The sequence below is a fragment of the Sorex araneus genome, chromosome 10 (assembly GCF_027595985.1).
Source record: "Sorex araneus isolate mSorAra2 chromosome 10, mSorAra2.pri, whole genome shotgun sequence".
In the NCBI taxonomy this organism is placed as follows: domain Eukaryota; kingdom Metazoa; phylum Chordata; class Mammalia; order Eulipotyphla; family Soricidae; genus Sorex; species Sorex araneus.
This window is the reverse complement of record NC_073311.1, coordinates 10,407,722-10,429,733: the sequence shown is the minus strand read 5'-3', so window position 1 is coordinate 10,429,733 and position 22,012 is coordinate 10,407,722. Positions and strand designations below refer to the sequence as shown.

Genomic DNA, 22,012 nt, shown 5'->3' with positions numbered 1-22,012 from the left:
GCTGGCTAGAAAGCATGTTCTAGGAAAGAAGGGTGTGAAGACAGGCACATCGCTGAGTGTCAAGTCTGCCCAAATTCCAGGCAGTGTATCAACAAAAAATGAGTTGGTGAGAACCAAGTTCAGACTTCAGAGAATCAAGAAAAGTCAGGAAAGAGCCAGTTTCTGGACAGAACCAGCAGGACCTTACCTGGGGATACAGGCCATGGCACAAGGAAGGGGGAGTTGGAAAACAAGATGGCCGTTAGAGCAGAGGGACCTCAAGCAAGGGGCCTGGAGAAGGAAGTATCAGTTGGCAACACGGTGGGGGAGGGGCCTTGGGCACCAGACCCAGTGGAACCCTGTGGGATTCTCCCCTCCTTTGTGATGCAGGCGATGCTATATAAGCCCGAGCCCCTCGCTCACACCTCAGTTGCCTCAGGCAGCTTGCCGGCAACATGATGGGAGTTGTTCTATGGACTCTGTTCATTTTGTATGATAGTTCTACTGAGCAACTCTTGTGCTCTGTCCTGGAGTTGCTGGGTATTCACCCCACTACCCTTTTCCTTAGCATTCTTACGTCTGTTATTCATCTGATCCTATATGACGCCATTGAATCTTATATTGACTTCCGCCAAAAGAACATCAGAACGGTAGGAGCCAATTGCAGCGCCTGAGTGAGTGGGTGGTGGTGGCGCGGGCTGGTCCTCCTCACACGGCACAGAATGAGCTTGCTTGCTTCAGAGGAAACCTTAGTTGGGGGGTCTGAGGAGGGAGCACCTCACTCTCCTAGGAAGGCAGACTGCAGGGCGGAGATTCGGGCGAGACAGGGCTCCCCTGAATCTCACAGGCGATTGGGAGGGGCGGCAGGTTCCCAACTCGGAACCCCCAACTCCTACAATGACCCAGAGCCGGCTTCCCTTTCTGGAGACTTTTAAGTTCTCCCAAGAAACAAATCTCCCAGAGTGACCCTTGGGGTTAGGAGGGCGGCATCAGCCTCCCTCCGTGTCAGCTGTGAGAAGGGCAGAGGAGGGATCGGGGTCCTGGCCCGGAACCCTGGACTGCCAGGTTGCCCCGGGACAGGCCCATAGTTGTTCACAGAAGGAAACCGAAAGAGCAGGATCGAGGCAAAGCATTTGGTCACATGGAATGATGAATCCAGGGCACAACCCCCCTGCTTGTAGCAGGACTTCTGTTGGTTTAGGGTCCTGGTGTCTGAGTTGGAGAGGAGTGAAAACCTGGTCCCAAATGCTCATTGACTTTTGTCTTCTCAGCGTCCATATAGGATCAGAAGAAGAAGGACTACTGCCCTAAGATGTGAGATTCTGCCTTTGAGCTGCACCCTCCGGGGTGACCCCCCCATTCCCTGCAGTCCCAGGGCCCTGGTCTCTGAGGGGGGCTGCTGCTTCCACAGACCCTCCCTGGAAGCAGGGCCTCAGACAGCTGCTGAGGGGAGGCAGTCACAAGTGGACCGAGGCCGGGGGGACGAGGCGAGGGGTGCGGCCCTCTGGGTGGCCACGGGAGACGAGAGGAGACAGACTGGAGCTCTGAGTTGGGCAGAATGCGGGGGGTTGGCGGAGATGGGATTCCCCTGGCTCTCCCGCAGCTCTCCCAGGGCCGCTCCTTCGTGAACAGACGCCATGTCTCGGGTTCCTAGGTGCGAACTGTGGCCTCAGCTCTGCGGAAATGAGGAGACCCTGGACCAGCCTGCACCTGGACAGGTGACTGTCTCTGTGTCTCTTTGCCACCCCGTCTGAGGAGGAGTGTCGCTGGCCTGCTCTGGGCGGGCGGGGCAGGCACGGGGACAGGGATGGGAGGACAGGCCTCGGGGAGGCTGAGGGGCAGAGTGGGAAGTCAGGGCTGGAGACAGTGGGAAAGGGGGAGGCTTCCGGGGCCCCCACTCCTGCCCTCCCCAGCCAAGGGCGAAGGCCCTCCAGGCCCTGTTGGCTCCTCCCCATCTCCGTCCTTCCTGTTTTCTGCAGATCCCGCACCCTGGATGGGGATCACCTCACCTCTGAGGACAGCCGGTGCAGACCCAGCCAGGCCCGGAGCCACGCCATGTTTCAGCGGGGCTCGGCGGTTCCACACCGTGCGGCGTCCTGTCCTTCCTTTTATGTTGCGACATGGGACTGGGTGTCTGTCGTTTTGCCTGTTGGGCCTGCAGCCTCCGCCCGAGGTCTGGCGCCCTTTCCTGTGGCCCAGCGTCCCACGCCTGCCCGCTCAGTGATCCGCACTCTCACCCCCGTGTGGGGCCTGAGGAACAACTACCTGGGACCAGCCCCTCCAGGGCCTCCTGGACCACTAGCCCCCCCTCCCTCCGAGCCTGTGCCCCTCGACACAGAGGTGAGGGCTCCAAGCAGGGAGCAGCTCCCAGAGTCCGGGACCCGTAATATGACCCCACGGGGCCTGAGAAATGTCTTAAGAAGACTAATGAGGCCCCGGCGCCCAAGCACTAGGGGACAGACACCCCGCGTGGGCCCGCTAAACCGAGCCCTAAGATGTTGCCTGCCCTGCATCTATCGCAGGCCTGACCCGTAGAGCTGCTCAGAGTGGGCCTTCCCGGACACAAAACTCCCTCTTTCGAGGGAGCACTCCAACCCCTGCCCCTCCCTGAGAGCTGCGGTCACAATAAGCACAGAAGACAGGCCGACACCCCTCACCCCCATCCCCGACTGTCCCCTCATTAAATAATGTTAAATCCTCAAGAATTGTTCTGTCTGCTGTGTTGGGGGTTGGCGGCAGAGTTACTGGGAGCCTGATCTCAGGGAAAGGAAGGAGTTTGTTCAACACTTAGAAAGGAACTCGTGGGGGCTGGAGTGATAGCACAGCGGGTAGGGGATTTGCCTTGCATACGGCTGACTGGGTTCAATTCCCAGTATCCAATAGGGTCCCCTGAGCACCTCTAGGAGTAATTCCTGAGTGCCTGAGTGCAGAGCCAGGAGTAAACCCCCTGTGCATCGCCAGGTCTAACCCAAAAAGCAAAAAAAAAAAAAAAAAAGACAAAAAGACGGGGGGTGGAGCAATAGCACAGCTGGTAGGGCGTTTGCCTTGAAAGGCTGACCCTGGTTCAATTCCCAACATCCCATAGAGTCCCTTGAGCACCGCCAGGAGTAATACCTGAGTGCAGAGCCAGGAGTAACCCCTGTGTATCGCCAGGTGTAACACATAAATAAAAGGAAAAAAAAAAGGCGGCCCATTCCCAGAGCTCATGGGAATCAAGAAGAATCACCACCAACAGGAGTGCAAGCTCTCAAAAGCACACGTGCAAACAACCAAAGGAGTGTCAGCCTCAGTGAAGCCACATCTGAATATGGAAGCACAGCATCCTGGTGTGTGGCCCTGGCAAACACCACAGCTGCGAAAGTGTGAGCACCATATTCATGTATGCACAAACCCTGGTCAGCACAACAACATTAAGGACAATAATGAAGGAGGGAGGGAGGGAAGGAGGGAGGGAGGGAGGGAGGGAGGGAGGGAGGGAGGGAGGGAAGGAAGGAAGGAAGGAAGGAAGGAGGGAGGGAGGGAGGGAAGGAGGGAGGGAAGGAGGGGAGGAAGGAAGGAAGGAGGGAATGAAGGAGGGAAGGAAGGAAGGAGGGAATGAAGGAGGGAAGGAGGGAATGAAGGAGGGAAGGAAGGAAGGAAGGAAGGAAGGAAGGAAGGAAGGAAGGAAGGAAGGAAGGAAGGAAAGAAGGAAGGAAGGAAGGAAGGGAGGAGGGAGGGAAGGAGGGAAGGAAGGGAAGGAAGGAGAGAAGGAAGGAAGGATGGAAGGAAGGAAGGAAGGAAGGAAGGAAGGAAGGAAGGAAGGAAGGAAGGAAGAAGGGTGGGAGTGAGGGAGGAAGGAAGGAAGGAAGGAAGGAAGGAAGGAAGGAAGGAAGGAAGGAAGGAAGGAAGGAAGGAAAGAAGGAAGGAAAGAAGGAAGGTGGGAGTGAGGGAGGAAGGAAGGAAGGAAGGAAGGAAGGAAGGAAGGAAGGAAGGAAGGAAGGAAGGAAGGAAGGAAGGAAGGAAGGTGGGAGTCAGGAAGGAAGGAAGGAAGGAAGGAAGGAAGGAAGGAAGGAAGGAAGGAAGGAAGGAAGGAAGGAAGGAAGGAAGGAAGGAAGGTGGGAGTCAGGAAGGAAGGAAGGAATGAAGGAAGGAAGGAAGGTGGGAGTGAGGGAGGAAGGAAGGAAGGAAGGAAGGTGAGAGTGAGGGAGGAAGGAAGGAAGGAGGGTGGAAGTGAGAAAGGAAGGAAGGAAAGAAGGAAGGAAGGAAGGAAGGAAGGAAGGAAGGAAGGAAGGAAGGAAGGAAGGAAGGAAGGAAGGAGGGTGGAAGTGAGAAAGGAAGGAAGGAAAGAAGGAAGGAAGGAAGGAAGGAAGGAAGGAAGGAAGGAAGGAAGGAAGGAGGGTGGAAGTGAGAAAGGAAGGAAGGAAAGAAGGAAGGAAGGAAGGAAGGAAGGAAGGAAGGAAGGAAGGAAGGAAGGAAGGAAGGAAGGAAGGAAGGAAGGAGGAAATCTTCAGTTCCCTATATAAACCAGTTAGGTGTTTTACAATTCAGTTTAGTTTCATTCCTATCTTTTTGGAGATAGCATCAGAGGTCACGATAATAGCTCAATACTGTCCTTAATTTAGATGCCAATTGCAAGCCCAGGTTATTGCAAGAGCTTCTGATCAATTGGCTATAAATCTGGAAGTATTCCCATAAACCGTTCCTTGGATTAGATTAATTTGATAGAATAATTCATACATGTCTGGAAAATAAACTACCAGTTTATCATAAAAGGCATACCACTAAAGCAGAGACTGAAACATGACTGAAACAGCATGACTGAAACCCAACCAAGAATGACTTTGTAACTGTGTATCTCATGGTGATTCAATAAAAAAAACCCAAAAAACGAAAAGAAATTGCAGCTAGCAGTACACACACACACACACACACACACACACACACACACACACACACACCACAACACGCCCATAAAGCAGTTTACAAAGAATGTTCCTCAGATTAGTATTAATAAGCACGTTCATTAGTATCACTAAGCATATCAATATTCTCATACATGCATGCTAACACATGCATACATATACATCACTTACACAAACTGAAACTAAAAATTGTTTTGCTGCTTAAGTACTATTTGTTATCATTTTTCTTTCATACAGAGTGAAACGCTCCAGCTTCTTTCACTATATCAATGAATGAAATGAGGGTGAAAAAAGAAGTGATTAATTTGATTGCACTAGGGAAGAAGCTCATGAAGAAAAGTACTTGTGGGAACTTAAATGGTGTGAATACTAATTCTCGAGCAAGTGTCTAAGTTGCATGGTGGACCGCTTCCTTGGAAGCCTACTCAGGAAGTCCATAACAATTTAAGAGGCGAATTGACTGCAGGCAGAACAAAACCTGTAAAATCAGAATCTTGTGACGTTGGCTCTGAGTGTGTTTGATCTGGCAGGCATGTTTTCCATGAGTCACTGAGTCCCATATAGCACTTACAGGATCAAATGGCAGTATAAATTGGATCAACAGTTAAAGTCCTAATTCTCCCCATGACCAATGTGAGAAAAAGTAACTCAATTTAAACCCTTCTTAGAAAAGAAAAAAAATGCTTTGTGCAGAATACTTGAAGAAAAAAAATGTTAATCACAACCCCATGCCAAATATTGCTACAATTTTTTTTCCAACTGCACAGCTAATTCTATGCTGGCAAAATCCAAGGGTTTTTTTTTCATTATTTTTGGTTTATATTAGCAAAGGAGTTCTTAGATGCAAGGGAAATAATACACAGAGATGTCACGCCACACTTGACACTGTAAAGGGGTGAAAAGGTTTTCCCCACAGCTGTCAGTTTCAGAAGCTTTTCATTTGAAGCGCACAGCTCTGCAGAGAGAAGTGGCAGGCAACCCTCTTAGCCTTGGAATGTCTTCATTAGTAACAGCAGTGAAAATTTGCCTGGCAGAATAAGAGTACAAAAAAATGGTTAACTTTATAAGCTGGGGTCTTCATGTAACTACCCTCTATCTTTTGATAGAACTAGAGGGAACTCTGTAGCAGTGGGACTTTATATGTTGGGAGGGAAAGGAGAAGCTTCCTTGTCTTTTCGGCTTGTTACTTACTTCAGACATCCCCGTCTTTCTGCGTTTCTTCACTCCCTTTAACGAGTATGAGTTCTTGCCTATCTAACAACATGCCAAACAGACAGCACAGATGATACGGGTGCTGTCTCCAGGTCGAGGCAATGAGAAGTCCACTGCATCTTAAGTGCCAGGAGATAGAGGACATTTTCTGAAAATTAGTAGCAAGATGTCCTGACATTCAATGAGACACTGATTCTGTGTCATGATAATAGGCACAATGAAAAATTTCAGGGATTTTTTAAATCTAGGTGTGAGAAACATCAGTTTATGTCAAGTTAACCCATTTTCTTTCTAGGTAGGTTTTCTGCAGTCTTTAGTAAGATGATTATATCATAAAGCCTCAAGTTAGAAGGAAAATAGTGTCAGCTGAGCCATAGTACAGTGGGTAGGGGCCTTGCCTTACACACAGTCAACCCGGGTTTTTATCCAGGCACCCCTGAGCCTCACCAGGAGTGATCCCTGAGCACAGAGCCTGAAAGTAAGCCCTGAGCACTGCTGGGTGTGGCCCCCAAACCAAAAATCAACAAAACAAAAAATAGTGTTTCTGAGTTTATTTTACCCAAAATAATTTATTATGGTTCTCAAGAAGTCTGTGAATAATCAATTTTGGGAAAAGGCCTTAAGGAGTCAGTTAATGTCAGCCTTTTAAGGGAAGAGATAAATTAGGAGGTTGAGGGTCACACCTGGTAGTGCTCGGGGGCTACTCCTGGCTCTATGCTCAGGGGTTATTTCAGTGATACTGGGGGGACCATATAGTGCCTGTCGAACCCCAGCTTTCCACATGCAAAACACACAGTACATTGAGTTACCTCTCAGTCCTAACCTGTCAGCTTTTATGTCTAATGAACATGTTTCTTCAAAAGCCTGATAACTTTCAGGAAATGTTTGCTAACTTGTCTATCTTACCAAAAGTCCACATTCTTGATGAGTAGTTTAAATGAAATACTGTTTCATAGAGAAATAGTTTCATCCTTGAGTCTTTTCAAAATATGGAAGCCAAGGTCATTCACATTGAGCTGTAACAGAGATAGGCTGCAAGTTTATGCAACTCCACACCTTCCAGGTAAGAATTCTCCCTGTTCTCCATATATATGTAAAAGACAAAAATGCAAGTACGCAAAAGCTGTTATTGTAGGAATAGAGCTATAATCATATCTAAAATGTGAAAGAAAGTTTTAAAAGGCATTTTCTGGTGATTATGACATCCTACAAGTTAAGGATGACAATCCAAATGGCTCTGTGGGTGATGGTTGGTGGCCCAGAAAATCCTGGTTTCTGTTTGCTGTCAATGAGTGAGTACACACAGCATTTGCATGCAGCAAAGCATTGCCTAAGTTCACATATGTGTAAGTGTGTGCAAGTTCGCACAACTCTGGATTGGAGAGGAGTGAGGAGACCTCAGAGAAGCTGAAATAAAAGACGTTATTTCCTCAAAGTCTTCGAGGCTAAGAGTATCACAGGGACAGAAATTCTTTTGAAGATTCCTTCATCACACTTTATAGGATCTGTGTTTTCAAATGATCACAAAGTACGGATGCTCAGATTTAGTCCTGTGGCTTTTTGCCTTGTGATAGAGAACTCTCCACGACATCTTGTATTACTGCATCTGGGAAAATGTGACAGACAGATATTCTTTTTAGGGGTATAGGCTCACTTAGTAATATTTTGAAGAGATGAGATGAATTTGATAGGCGGCTCAGGATAAATATGAAGAATAAGTATTCTTGAGTTATCCTGGCTGAGTCTGAACCTAAACTCTGTGCCTGAGAATGGGTTACTTATTTGTCAGTTTCCTCATCTGAAAAATGGGAAAGATAATTTCAGAATAGACCATTTAAACAGAATAGTTAGAAACTAACCTGCTTCCAAGATCACAGGCTATGGCCTATGCAATAAAAAGTAATAAATAAAGGCTGGGGCACATGTTAAAGTACATGCTTAGCTTTTCCTCCTTCCTAGGAGGGGACTGGCAAGAATCAGTCCCACTAGTTGCCCCACAGCACCACCCACTCCATTCCCCACCACCTCCTCTGGCTTATCAGAATAAAATTCTTGGCTCTGGCATGCATAGGCCAAGGAAGTCTACACTTAGTATTCACAATTCTCTCTGGTCAGGTGCCTTAAAGTTCAGTAGACCTGTGGAGAATACTGAAGAAGTTAGCAAACAACTCTGAGAAGTAAGTTTAGTAGGGAAGCTGCTTTGGTGCATAGAGAGGATTGTATTGCGCAAAGAAAAATCTAGAATCTCACTTTTCTATAGTCTTCTGTGGCAGAGACTACTTACACCAACCAATCATCTAGTTCTCTTTTTCCTGAGCACCTGGATTTACCAGTGTCCTTCGTACCAGACTGGCCACATGACCAAATTCTAGCCAGTGGTTCAGGAGTGATTAGAATGTGGGTCACTTTCAGTTGAGGTCCACACATATGGTCTAGCTCCCTTTATGTCCTTCATAAAAGCAAAATTCCTTTCCACAGGTTGATGAGGAAGAGAAACAAAGAAGCTAGGATGAAATTATTGTGTAAGAAGAGCCTCGTGCACCCTTACCTGCAAGGGACACAAGAGCATAAATGAGAAATTCTCCTCTCATTGCTCTTCATTATTATTTAGGGTGTTTTTTTTAATTACAGAAGATGGTGCTAGCATTTACCTAATAAACAAGCTTATTAAGTCACATTAATGAAAATCCATGGAAGACTAGTACCTACCATGGTATACTCCTCTTTAAATTTAAAGTGTCTGTCACACACTACAGAAATATTCATTTGGCATGACCAAAGGCTTCTCTCCCTGTAGTCACACTGCTTGGGACCCAAACATAACCCAAAGTCACTTTATCTACTTGCCATGAAAGATGACTGCTCTAGGACTGGACGTGCATGGAGTTTATACACTGCAGAGATTCTGAAAGAAACGGGCCTAGTGTAAGAAAAAAGGGAGTCATGCAATTTTGCTGTTATGTGGATAAACCTGAAGCATTTCATGCTGAGTGAAGTTATTCAGCAGGAGAGGGTCAGACAAAAATGGTTTCTCTCATATGCGGGATATAAAGAAATAAAGCAGGGGAATAACAAATGCCGAAGTCAAGGAAACACTGAGGAAGAGAGCTGTTTGCAGTAGGAAGCTTGCCACTGGGGGCAGACTGGAGACTTCAGGAATGGGTGCATTATAAGTTTGGTGGAGAGAAGTGGTCGCTCTGAAGGAGACTGCCAGCTGAAAGGTGTAAAGTGCTTTGCAATAGAGGCAGGCTTGTGGGGGGAGGGGAAACCTGGAACATTGGTGGAGTACACCAAGTAGTCACTGGTGAAGGCATTGGTATTGGAACATTGTATTACTAAAACTCAATCATGAATAATTTTGTAATTTTGAAATTCACGGTGATTTAATTTTAAAAAAAAAAAGAAAGAAAGAAATGGGCCAGGGATGCAGCTCAGTGGTAGATCATTGTCCCGAGGCACAAGAAGGCAGAGGTGGTCCCCCCTCACACACTACCCCACATGCTGTAAGATCCTGGTACCACTGCTGTTGGGATCCCTGGTGCCACAACAAGTATGTTCTCCATCACACAGAAATGAAGTGACTTATACACAATGACTAAGTCTGAAGAACTACAATAAAGTATGTGGTCCCCAGCCATGGCTTCAAAAACAATAGAAGGTGAAGGGGGAAATAATTTTTGTAAAAGTCTTTAATAAAAGAAAACAATTAGAACAATGATAACTATGGACATAGATAAGGGTAATTAGATATAACCAGGAAGCTCTGAAGTATTTATCTCTGGAGAATGCTTTTCCAATGTGACAAAAATATTTGAGGTCTGATAACTAAGATTCCTTATTATAGAATTCTTGGCAAAGTACTCCTGATCTGTGTGTGTCTTCTTTTGCTGTTTCTCACCTTCAATCCCATTAGAAGCATAGTCATTCTGTAGTTGTATTTTTGCATTTAATCAGGATATCACTCTGTGTGTGTTAGTGTGTGTGAGTGTGTGTGTATGTTCATCTCTATAGTCCCTTAGGTTGCAGTTGTAAAATGGAAGCTGAAGAAACCTTTCTAAGGCTTCCAAAGAGGACCAAGATTAGTCCTCTTTGTACTCTCTTACTATTGGGTTATAGAGAAGAATGAGGTCGGCACTTTATCTCACAAATCATGAATCACCAAATCCTGTTAATCACCGATTTCTCTGGCCGGGCTCAGTAACATCTCATTTTGTCCTTTCCCTGAGATCTTAGAAGTCCATCTCAACTCCGCCCTCCTAACAATGTTGCACTGGGGGCTCTTCAGGGTCAGGGGAATGAGATCCAGGTTGTTACTGGATTTTGCATATGAATACACCATGGGAAGCTTGCAAGGCTGTCCCATGTGGGCAGGAAACTCTCAGAAGATTGCCAGTTTCTCCCAGAGGGAGAAGTGGGCTAAAGATATCACTTCTGAGAGCTTGCTTTTAAGTCTCTCTCTGGATGTTGGCCATTGATGGGATTACACACACCTGGGTTCCTCTGCCGGTACCTTCATGCATGAGGCCTGTCTGAAGGTGTAGAGAGGAGCCTCCAGCATGGCTGCAGCTAGGTTCCGGTGGTCTTCGGCCACCGGGAGCTCTGCTCGGGGTGGGGAGGAAAGCTGGAGCCCATCCCCCCGGAGGGGCCCCGGGGAAGACAGCCAAGCAAGAGACTCTCTAGAGACATAAAGTTTTGAAGCACTGTAGTAAACATGGACAGGCAAGCACATAAACATCCAAGTTATTGTGGGGTGTTAGATACAACTTTAAGAAAAGGCACAAAGTCTGTGAGGAAATAAGGGAAGACTCCCTGTAGGAGGTTGCAGTTGAACTGGTAATGGAAGTCTTCCAGTAAGGAGAAATGTCATAGCAAAGAAATAAAAAATCTGAATTAGGGTTCATCACAAGTTGTAACTATTTTGTGAGTCAAAGACGGGTGTTGATGTGAGAGAAAGGAGGGAGGAAAACCATTTTGCCATGAGGGTTGTTTAATAAAGAGCACCTGCATGGTTGCTGGCTAGAGTTGTGGCAACAAAGAACCCACACTGGGTGGCTTTAACAGCAGAATTTTATTGTCTCTAGGGGCGGGAAACCCATGAGCAAGGTGTTGGCAGGGTTGGCTCTTTCTGAAGCTGTGAGAGAAAGTGCATTCCATGCTTCTCTCCTCACTTCTGGTGGGTTGCCTGAAATTTTGGGTGTTCCTTGGTTTATGGGAACGTCACCCTGATTTCTGTGTATCAGTATCTCAATCCCTCCCTACTTTTGAAAGGACATGAGTTATATTGAAATCAGATCCAAAGAATGATTTGACTTAACACGAGTGTGTCTGTAAAAGACCGTTTCTGCAAAGTAGGTCACATTCTGAGGTACTTGCAGTTAGAAATTCAGAATAAGAATGTGGTGGGTGATACAATTCAATTTGCATTAAAAAAAGCATGGACCAGAAAAATCAAAAGAGAACAGCAGTGTTGCAGCAGAGCTGGAGGAGGGGGTTAGCAAAGTTCTTGTTCCTTGAGGGCCAGGAAAGGCACCAAACCCTATTTCTGCCCTTTGTATTTTATTACCTTCTCTTGATTTGCAAGCAAAGGCTAATACTGCTTCCCCACAGAATTGCTTTGAGGATTAAATGTGATTATGCACAGATAGTCTTAGCACACAGCAGGCAGTCAATAAATAAAAAATAAATCGCATTAAAAACCTGAATTTTTCACATGAGACTGACATCGTAACATGCACTCACTACCTAATGCCAAATGAGTTCTAGATGGCAGGGACTCACTTCCTAAATACACATCACTGAGAAGCTGACACCTTGGGAGGCTGCTCTTGGCTCCCACCATGTGTGGAGCTCATTAAATTCTATATTCAGGCCACGTGACTAAAAGCCCTTGGGAATGCACAAGTACAAAGAGTGTGAATTACGGCTGTGAAACAGGATTTCAAAATATTCCCCTCTTGTACTATTTGTGGAAATTAAACATCTGATTTGACACCTCATGAATCTTTTTCTCCAGGTTGTTTGGTTTGGAGTTAACATGCTAACTGATCTGCCCAGGAGAGCAAACAAAAGCCCTGCATTGCTCTGTACATTTAGCTGGTGGGTTATCCAAAAGGAAGCTCCTTCTTTATCATTCCTACCACGGAAGAGATACTAAGAGCTTTCATTTCATGTAAGCACTGTGGTGATTTCCCTCAAAATATGCATTTTTTTTGATATTTGTGAAACACACTCTAACGATGCTTAAAAGCATCTCCATCATGGTTTGTGAGTTCTTCAGTCTGAGTCTGGATTTTTTTTAAGCTCCTCCAGCCTCCAAGCTCTGGCATGACCAGCATTTTTTACTTCCAAAACAGCTTGATTATATCTTCTATCAATCCCAATCCTTTTTGTTGTGAGAGTAGAACCACTGTTTTGCTGTGCTTGTTCTTAACGACTCCAAGCAGCCTGTTTGAAATAAAAGGAAAATTCCAGGCACTGCCAATCATCTCCAGTTACTCTCCTCATTGCTGCTGGGATCAACAGTCTAGAGAGGAACACGCACAGGAAAACCTTCATGCTGGCTGCTTCAGTTCTAAGTTTCTGAGTCACAGAACATCAGGCCAAAGAAAGATGTCAACCAATGTTTTTGAGTTTCTCCTCTCTCTTCCTTCGGTCCCAATCTCAAAGACCTCATCCCCTTTTGCCTGGATTTTCACAATAACTTTGAAACAGTCTCTCCTCCTTTATGTCAGTATCTGTTCATTTCAACTCCTAAGGACCGGACTTTACCTTGGGCTTATGAACCTCCACTGATCTCCATTGCTTCAACTATGAAATCCAATATCCTTATCTTCTGAGGTCTTCAAATCGGTTCCCACACTACATTCACCATGCTCTTGCTCTTTCAGAACACTTAGTATATTATTTGCTCTCGTCAAATAAAACTCTTTTCTGTGGACATATCTACCATGCAGTGTGCTGTGCTAATTCTCTTCCGTGAGTAGGAGGCAGTTCCCCATCTCCCTCGGGGCTCTGCCTTTCTCCTCTCAGACCCTTTCATGAAGACCCTGTGCATTCCCATGAGACCACCTTTAGGCCTCTTTGGGGGCTCACTCCACATTACACTTCATATCCTACTTGTGTGTCTATCTCCTGGGCTCCCTTCTGCATTGTGAGCTCCAGGATAGAGGCATATGTTATTCCTACCACCAACTGTCTGGCTTCATACACATGCAACCAGCACCAAGTCTGGGTCTGAGAGACTTAATGCCAGGCCGTGGGAAGGCGTGGGACAAGGAAGTTTTATAAGAGAATTTTCCAACATCTCAGCAAGTTTTTACATATTGTGTCTGCTGAGTTTTCTCAGCTGAAATTAATCTGGAAACAGGAGTTTACAGAGCAAATTACTTTCATATGAATTCAGACTTGCAGCTAATGCATAAAGTGAAACCTCAAAAATCTTCATTGTGCATTGTCAGTCCTGTACAACCTTCAACTGTATGTTTATAAGCAACCCTTCCGTGCCTATCAGCCAGATAATTTGCCACCCTGTGACAACCCCCTTTTGCTTTCTCTCGTATATTCATAGCACAGTCCCCGTGGTAATAAAATCTTAGTTTGAAAGCAAAGGCAGGTATGCAGGGAAGGATGGGAGGTGAGTAGTGTCTGACTTTTCGTGCTGTTTCTTCAACTTATTTATGCCCATTTGGTTCTGTTTTGATAGATTAAAATGATTTCAATAAATCTGATTGTTTCCCAAAAGCTCTGCTAAAGTGCATTTAAAGATAACTCATAACTGTTGTTGTTCTGGGCCCAGAAATGTACTCATATTTGGCTCCCATGGTTTTTCCCGAAAAAATTTAGAAGGGTCTGGTTTTGCTCGTGTTTTTTGATGAGAGCAACTGGGTTCCCCAGAATAGAGGCTAAGAAGAGCAGCAAAATAAAGCAAGGACCTGAGGTGCTACTCTTCTGAGACAATGAGTATACAAGTTCATGTGCACATGTGTGTGTTGTGTGTGTTAATACTAAGAAGTGTATGAGGTTGTATGGCTGGAAGGAGAATTTGGCAAGGATGAAATAGTGGGTGATGAGTTAACATCTATCGATGGAGAAAGGAAGTGATCCTCAACTGGGATAAGAGCAAGATCTGGACTCTGGATGACTAATGACTCCACAAACATGACTAATACAATCAACATGACTGATTGATTGTACTTTTCCACACACTGCTTTTCCACAATACCCCCAGATGGCATATTTAGCATTATGACTTTCTTTTCTTCTTAATATTTATCTTAGTCTTCAACATTATCACTTAAATCTATGGTCCTGGAAAAAATAATAAAGGTTCACAATATAATTTGTGTATTTTTCCCCTCTACTTTTCTTTTTTACTCTCTTCCAATACTCAGGAGGTATTCTATCTAGAAAATGTCAAAATTTTCTTTTTTGTTCATGTTCTGTGCTTCCTCTTTACCTCCTTGAGATATATTTTAGTGTCTAAATTAGTGAATCATTAATTGTAACTTCAACTCCTAATATAGTTGTTGGATATGTTTTTTCATATAGAAAATGTGAAGTGGATAAAGTCTAGGTACCCTGGTACTTCCTGACATTTCTGAGCTCCCCTTTACAGCAAGGCTTCCTAAACATTGAATTTATCTCTTACTAGTTGTTAAATGTTTGATTTAAACATATTTTTCTCTGATCCCTCCCATCTCAATCTCTTCAGTGGTTAAAAGTGTTTGAGGCCCGATTACATGGCCTGGAAGCATCACAATAATGTGTCCCCAGGAGTACCCCATCTTTCATCTCATTTTCTCCTGAATTCTCTCCCAATCTCAGTGTTATTCAACACATTTCCTTCTGTGATATATTCTATTTGGACAAATTTTGTGTGTACGTATGTGTGTGTCAGGGAGAGAGAGAGAGAAGAAGAAGAAGAAGAAAAGAGAAAGATCAGAGAGAGAGAGAGAGAGAAAGCAGAGAGAGTTACAGAATGATAGATGATATAGGCAGAAAGGGAGAAAATGAGGCACTCTTGTATCCTTTAAATTGGACCATATCCAATATCATGCCACCTCACTTCAAAATCTGGCTTAGGAGGGGCCAGAGTGAGAGTAGAGTGGGTAGGGCACTTGCCTAATCAACTAAGGGTGGAAACAAGTAAAATAAAAAGTACGAGAGAAAGGTAGCTCATACTGTCTCCCACCCACGTGCAGACAGACGGCAGGGATAACTGGCAGTAGGATAATGACCAGCAAGTACTCAGCGGCAAGCAGTGGGGCACCAGTGACCGTGCAGAAGACCTCAGCTTTGCAGACCACAGACATTCAGACCCACCCTGAGAAGACAGGGCATTCCCAGGTCATTCAGCAGCTCACACTGGCTGGACAGTGTAACCAACAGTGAGGCAGCAGTGAGACAAAAAAAAATCACTAGACAGTGCCTTGTGACCCACAACTGGTAATAGCAAACTTCTGAGTTGAGATGAACAGACCATGGACACAGGGAGAAAGGAAGATGGTTGAGATGGGTGAGGAGAGATAAGCAATTGGCCTGCTCTCCCAGAGGCTGAGGTTCCTGTTTCTGTGGCTGCTGTAGACCAACATGAGCTCTTAAGAGCTGCCACACCAGAGTCATCCTGTGGCTCTACAGTAATCTTAACCCACATCCACAAGAATCCCGCAGTCAGCCGGCACCCACTGCATCATCAGGTAGCCCAGATGGTGAGAACACGACTGCCCCTCTGCTCAGCTCACTTAGACCTCATCAGGAGGGTGTTTGGGGTGGGAACTGCTGAAAGTCTGCCATAGGCACCTAAATGGCATGGATACTAGCATGCTACCATGCTACATGGCATGAATGCACTCAGATCCAACCAGTCCCATGGGGCAGCTGTCAAGCTGCACCTACCTGCCACTTGACCAGGAAGCCTTGGGAATGTTCCTACCTCCCAAGTTTGGGGACAGCCACGATTCTCAGACTGAAGTGAGGATTTGCTCTTTGCAAGAAAGGGAAAAATCAGTCCTGACCTCCACCCAAATTCCCCAGGTTTACTGTAAAAAAATTTCAGGAGGGGAAAAGTGCCTGCCACAGAGGGAGGCTGGAAGGCTGGAGGGAAACTGGGGGCATTGGTGGAGGGTAGTGCGCACTAGTGAAAGAGTCAGTGGTTGAAACAATATACACCTAAATCTAGACCATAAATATATTTGTTACTTTGGAGTTCATAGTGATACAAAAAATAAGTGTTTAAGAGAGAAGAATGAATTTCAGAAAATAATAGTGAAGTAAATAAACAAAAACAAACAAAATAACCCTCAACCTTGTTAAAAGGAGAGAGAGAAAAGGACAATTCAAGAGAGAACACAGGCTCTCCAGAGATAGGAGAGAGCCTGGGTCAGCTTTTGAGAAGGGATTACAAATGGGTTTTCCCCAAATCCTCTTGGTTCAATCCCGAGCATTCCTCCATATGGTACCCTGTGCACCACCAGAAGTAATTCCTGAGTGCAGAGCCAGAACTAGCCTTTGAGCATCACCAGTGTGGCCCCAAAACCAAATAAATAAAATATGGTATGGGAAAGCCACTATGTGAATATAGTGGAACTAACTGCCTTAGAGTCCCAAGCAGAGAACACAGTGAAGGAGTAAATATATGGTTATTGTCAGTCACATGAAAGGCAAGTAGCCTTTTTGCTGTACAATCTCTCTAGTTCCCTCATTTTCTAAAATTTAGTAGATTTGAAAAGTCTTTTCCTATAAAGTTATGTGAATTTTGAAGATACCAGAGGTTTTTGTTAAGAAGCCATCACTTGAGTTCCCAGCAAAGCTTATAAAACACTAAATCTATTTCACTTCAAATGGCATGAAGCAATTGTTTATTTGTTAGTTTTGCATGAATCTTTATAATTGATGTTCTGAGAAATTTCTCTAAGATTAATCAGGGGAAGTCATGGAGCTGTGGGTATGTCAGTCTGACTAGGTTAAATTTTGAAAACCGTAGCAGCAAAATCTAAGTTAAGGGTAGCACTGTAGCACTGTCCTCCCATTGTTCATTGATTTTGCTCAAGTGGTAACCAGTAACGTCTCCATTGTGAGACTTGTTGTTATTGTTTTTGGCATATCAAATACGATATTGGAAATTAGTAGGTCAGAATTAAAGATGCTCACAGGAGAGCCTTATTTTATTACTTACATCTCTTCGATCTCAAGCTCCCTGCATCCAAAAAATTTAAATCTAAGAGTAGAACAATGAAAGTGATTCTTTCCTTTCAGTATAATTTTTCACCACAAAAATTTATAATTTTAATGACCATTTTTTAAAATAAAATTGTGCCTTTGGTAGGTAAACTTTACCCCAAATAGTATTTCACACAGTGCATCTAGCCTTTCACAGTAATTGCACATCCAATATCTCATTTTGTCCTTACAAAATCATCTAAGATAGATTTTCTCATTCCTATGAGAATAGGGCTAGAATCTAGGTTTTTCTGATTGCCCATTTGTGTTACTTCACTGGCTCATAAAGAAAAGCAAAAGGGAAGAGTAATGACTGACAAATCTTTACAGATGTGAATTTGCTCAGGTTGATAGGATGTCACTGGTGCAAATGAGTAATTTAGGGGTTCAAATGCAATTTCTTTTTAACTTATAAGTAATTTCTAATAATATTTTATAGTCCAATATAGTAATTAATAACTACTTAAATTTCTTTAATAAAACTTATACAATCATTTTGACACCTTTACATAAATAAATGCTACATTTGCAGTCTTACTGGGTAATACTAATTAACTATCAATAAAATATTAATTTATCACTTAACATTTCTTCAGATTTTTACTAGAATTACTTTATTAGACTATTTTAAACTCTTAATGTACAACACAAAGGATAGGGCAGACACAGAATGACTGCACTCACTTGTAGGATATAAAAAAAAACATAGTACGAGACTAATACTCAAGGACAGTTGAAACAAGAGCCAGGAGAACTGGTTCATGGTTGGAGTCTTGCACAAGGTGGGGCAGGTGTCAGGATAGAGAAGAGACGACTATGACAATGATAGTTGGAAATGATCACTCTGGACAAGAACTGAGTCCTGAAAGTAGGTAAAGGGATACACAATGTAACCTTTAAGTGTCCTTATTGAAAACTATAGTGTCCAGAAGAAAAGAGAGAGAGAAGGAAGAGGTGGAGAAGGATGAGGAGGAGAAGAAGAATGAGGAGGAGGAAGAGAAGAAGGAGGAGGAGGAGAAGAAGGAGGAGGTGGACAAGGAGGAGGAGAAGGAGGAGGAGGAGGAAGAGAAGAAGAAGAAGAAGAAGAAGAAGAAGAAGAAGAAGAAGAAGAAGAAGAAGAAGAAGAAGAAGAAGAAGAAGAAGAAGAAGAAGAAGAAGAAGAAGAAGAAGAAGAAGAAGAAGGAGAAGAAGAAGAAGGAGGAGGAGGAGGAGGAGGAGGAGGAGGAGGAGGAGGAGGAAGTGGAAAAGGAGGAGGAGGAGGAGGAGGAGGAGGAAGAGAAGAAGAAGAAGAAGAAGAAGAAGAAGAAGAAGAAGAAGAAGAAGAAGAAGAAGAAGAAGAAGAAGAAGAAGAAGAAGAAGAAGAAGAAGAAGAAGAAGAAGAAGAAGAAGAAGAAGGAGAAGAAGAAGAAGGAGGAGGAGGAGGAGGAAGAGAAGGAGGAAGAGGGAGAGGAAGAGGGAGAGGAAGAGGAAGAGGAGGAGGAGACAGATTTCAGTAACTGCAATAACTGCAGTAACATTACTGCTCATTGATTTGCTTGAGTGGGCACCAGTTTCGTCTCCAGTAACGTCTCCATTGTGAGACTTTTTGTTACTGTTTTTATCATATCGAATATGCTACAGGTAATTTGCCAGGCTCTGCTGTTTGGGGGAGATACTCTCGGTAGCTTGCCAGGCTCTCCGAGAGAGGCAGAGGAATCGAACCCAGGTCGGCCACGTGCAAGGCAAATGCCCTACCCACTGTGCTATCGCTCCAGCCCATCACATCAATATAAAAGCAATATTACAATAAAAGAACGTGTTTTCCTACTGCCTACTTGGAAAAAGGCTATTTCTGGATCTGAAAATAAATTCTTGGTGTTGGGATTGTGGCCCAGTGAAGGAGCACTTAACTTGCATATGTGAGGACCTAAATTCAAGTCAATGCACTAGATAGTCCACACCCTCCAGCCCCCACCCCCATCACTGCCAGTAACAATTCTCAACACCATCACCAAGCCTGGAGCAGTCAGATATGGCCACTAACCCAAAACTAAAAACAGATTTAAAAAATAATGTAGCCCCCACTCAAGAGTTAAGTTGGATCTATGTCCTAAGGTGTGGCAATGCTTAAAGAGTTCTAATGTGTGCAGGCTAGATTATTCCCAGCCACAGGAAGGAAGGAGGCTGACCATGAATTAAGCCACTTATGGCTGGAACCTGCAGAAACCCTAAACTGGGAATGAGTGAGGATATATTCACTGCATATCTGTGACCCTGAAGAGCTGGTTGTTATGAGGGTAGAGGTGGGTGAACATTGAGGTACAGCAGTTATGAGAGTTATTTGTTTGGAATTGCTGAATCCAGGTGTCCTTGTAGCACCTCCCAGTATTACAATAAATGGAATGATTTCTTTCCATGTATATGGAATTATTGTTAGTATTGGCCATGCATGGTATCATTCTTTTGTCTGCTTTCAGAAGCCTGTTTCTAACTTGAAAATCCATAGGCCCAATTCCTTCAAAGCCTACTTCCCTTTTTATATAGAACAATGGGAAGAGCAAATCTATATACTCAAAAAAGGTGAAACTGATCATCAGCTCATCAAACCATCACAAAGCATCTGCTGAGTGTATGCACACTTTTAAGGACACAGTTTGACTTGCACAGCATATATATATGAATGATTCAGTAAAATTTCACTGAATGTAAGATATAAACAATAAATACATTAATTCTCTAAGTATCTGTGCACTATTTATTAATTAAAACTTAAATATGGACTCCTTTTAATAATTGCCTGCTTTCATAATATAAGGACTATTGACTGCGGTTTACCAAGAAAGCTTCCCAAGAGATATGCCGTATATTATAGAATTATGCTGTTCAATATAGCATCTGCTTGTCACATTAAAATGTGGGCAGAATGCATTAAAAGGCACTATAAAAATAAAATACATGCTAAATTTTGAATTGCCTAATTAATAATGTTTTTCATTTGTCATGTATTGAAATGATAGTGTTTTAGATATACTGTTAAGTTAAAGATATTGCTAAAATAAATTTTACTTATTTCTTTTTTTTTTCAAATAAAATATGACAACTAGGACTTTTTTATTGCACCTATGATTGGCAATATTGTTTTTGGAGAGAGCTACTATAGAACAAACATTTTTAAAGGGTATAATTGAGAATAGAGAGATAGTACAGTGGGCAAGGCACAGCCTTGCATGCAGTTGACACAGGTTCAATTCCTGATACCCCTATAGTCCCCTTAACCCACTAGGAGTGATCCCGAGCACAGAACCAAGAATAAATCCTGAGCAGAGTTCAGTGTGGCCAAAGAGGAGGGGAAAGTGAAGGGAGAATTTACTACATAGTTTTAGTGTAATTTTATAATAAAACTGAAAATTTCTTTTCTCATCCTTCTGCTGTAAGTTATAAGGTAAGACCTCATTTCTTCTCTTGGTACTGTAGTGATATTAATAAAGGAAAAATTACTAAAGTCGGGTAGTAGTATAAAAGTAATAGCACACAATATGTAGAATACACAGAATGTTGAGTAGGTTAGACATTTAAGAACTGAAAGCAAAAATAAATTAAGATGATTTAAAGAAAACTGGTAAAAATAATTAAGATGATTTAGAGAAAACTGAACAGTGGGGAGTAAGCCTGTCAGAACAGAGATTACCAGCAACCAAAAAGTTAATTCTGAGTATATGTCTTAAAGGGAGGGATGGTATTTGGAAAAAATGTTCGTAGGTATGTGTTAATCTTTTAACATCTTAAACTTCTTCAATGCTCTTTTCAAGCAAGATGAACCATAAAGAGGTACTTTTCAGAAGTCTCATTTTTAACGTACTATCAAAGTCCTGATAAAACTATTATTTAGGGCCAGAGAGACAGCACAGAGGTTAAGGCAGCTTGCTGAGAATCACTGGTGGAGTCTCATGCATTCTAATTTGGAAACTGCTAGAGAGAATACTAACGATCTATCTGATAATGTTCTATTCAACAATTCCAATACATTTGGATCACATAGCGATAATTGTGACTCGTCCAATTATCCTTTTAACCACTGAAAATTTGATCTTGATTACTTTGGGAGGAGCTTCCCAAGCTGTGCTGAGGGTGCCTGAAGCCAAGTCTGTCAATTCTTAGTCAACCAGGCTAAGAATTGGGGGTTCAATACAAGAGCTGGTGGTACTGCTCTTGCCCTATGGTTTCAGGGCCCACTGGACTGCTCCCATAGTAGTGGAACCACCAGAGTCACACTTGGTGGTGCTCAGGGCCTCTAAGGCTACATCCAGCGATGCTAGGAAGTATGGCATAAAATGCCTAGGATTGAACCTGGGTTGAGTGCGTGCAAAGCATTTACCCTGACCCCTGTACTCTCTCCCAAGCCTCCCTAACTACTTTTAATTAATAGTTGATGAAAGAAATAGCTATGTAAAATATATGTAAAGTATAGTTGAAAAACTGGATACTTTCCATTGATTTTCTCATACATTTTTGTCTTTTAGATTTATATCAATAATTTGTCCTCATTTTTGAGTAGATAAAAATGTTGCTCTCTTTAAAAACCCAGTCTTTTCTTCTGCTGAAGATTCCCGTGACACTTCTCTTTTTGCCTTGGGTAATCATAAGCTTAGAATTAATTTAGTACTTAATTGTGATAATAGCTTAATTTCTGCTTCTTGATAAAAATTATCTTTCTTTGGCTCCTG

General features: G+C 43.5%; 1 pseudogene; it reads left to right on the top strand.

The window, feature by feature from the left end:
* The first annotated feature begins 1,639 nt into the window (after window positions 1-1,639).
* Window positions 1,640-22,012, top strand: part of LOC101540709 (mediator of RNA polymerase II transcription subunit 6-like) — a 100,429-nt pseudogene continuing 80,056 nt past the window's right edge.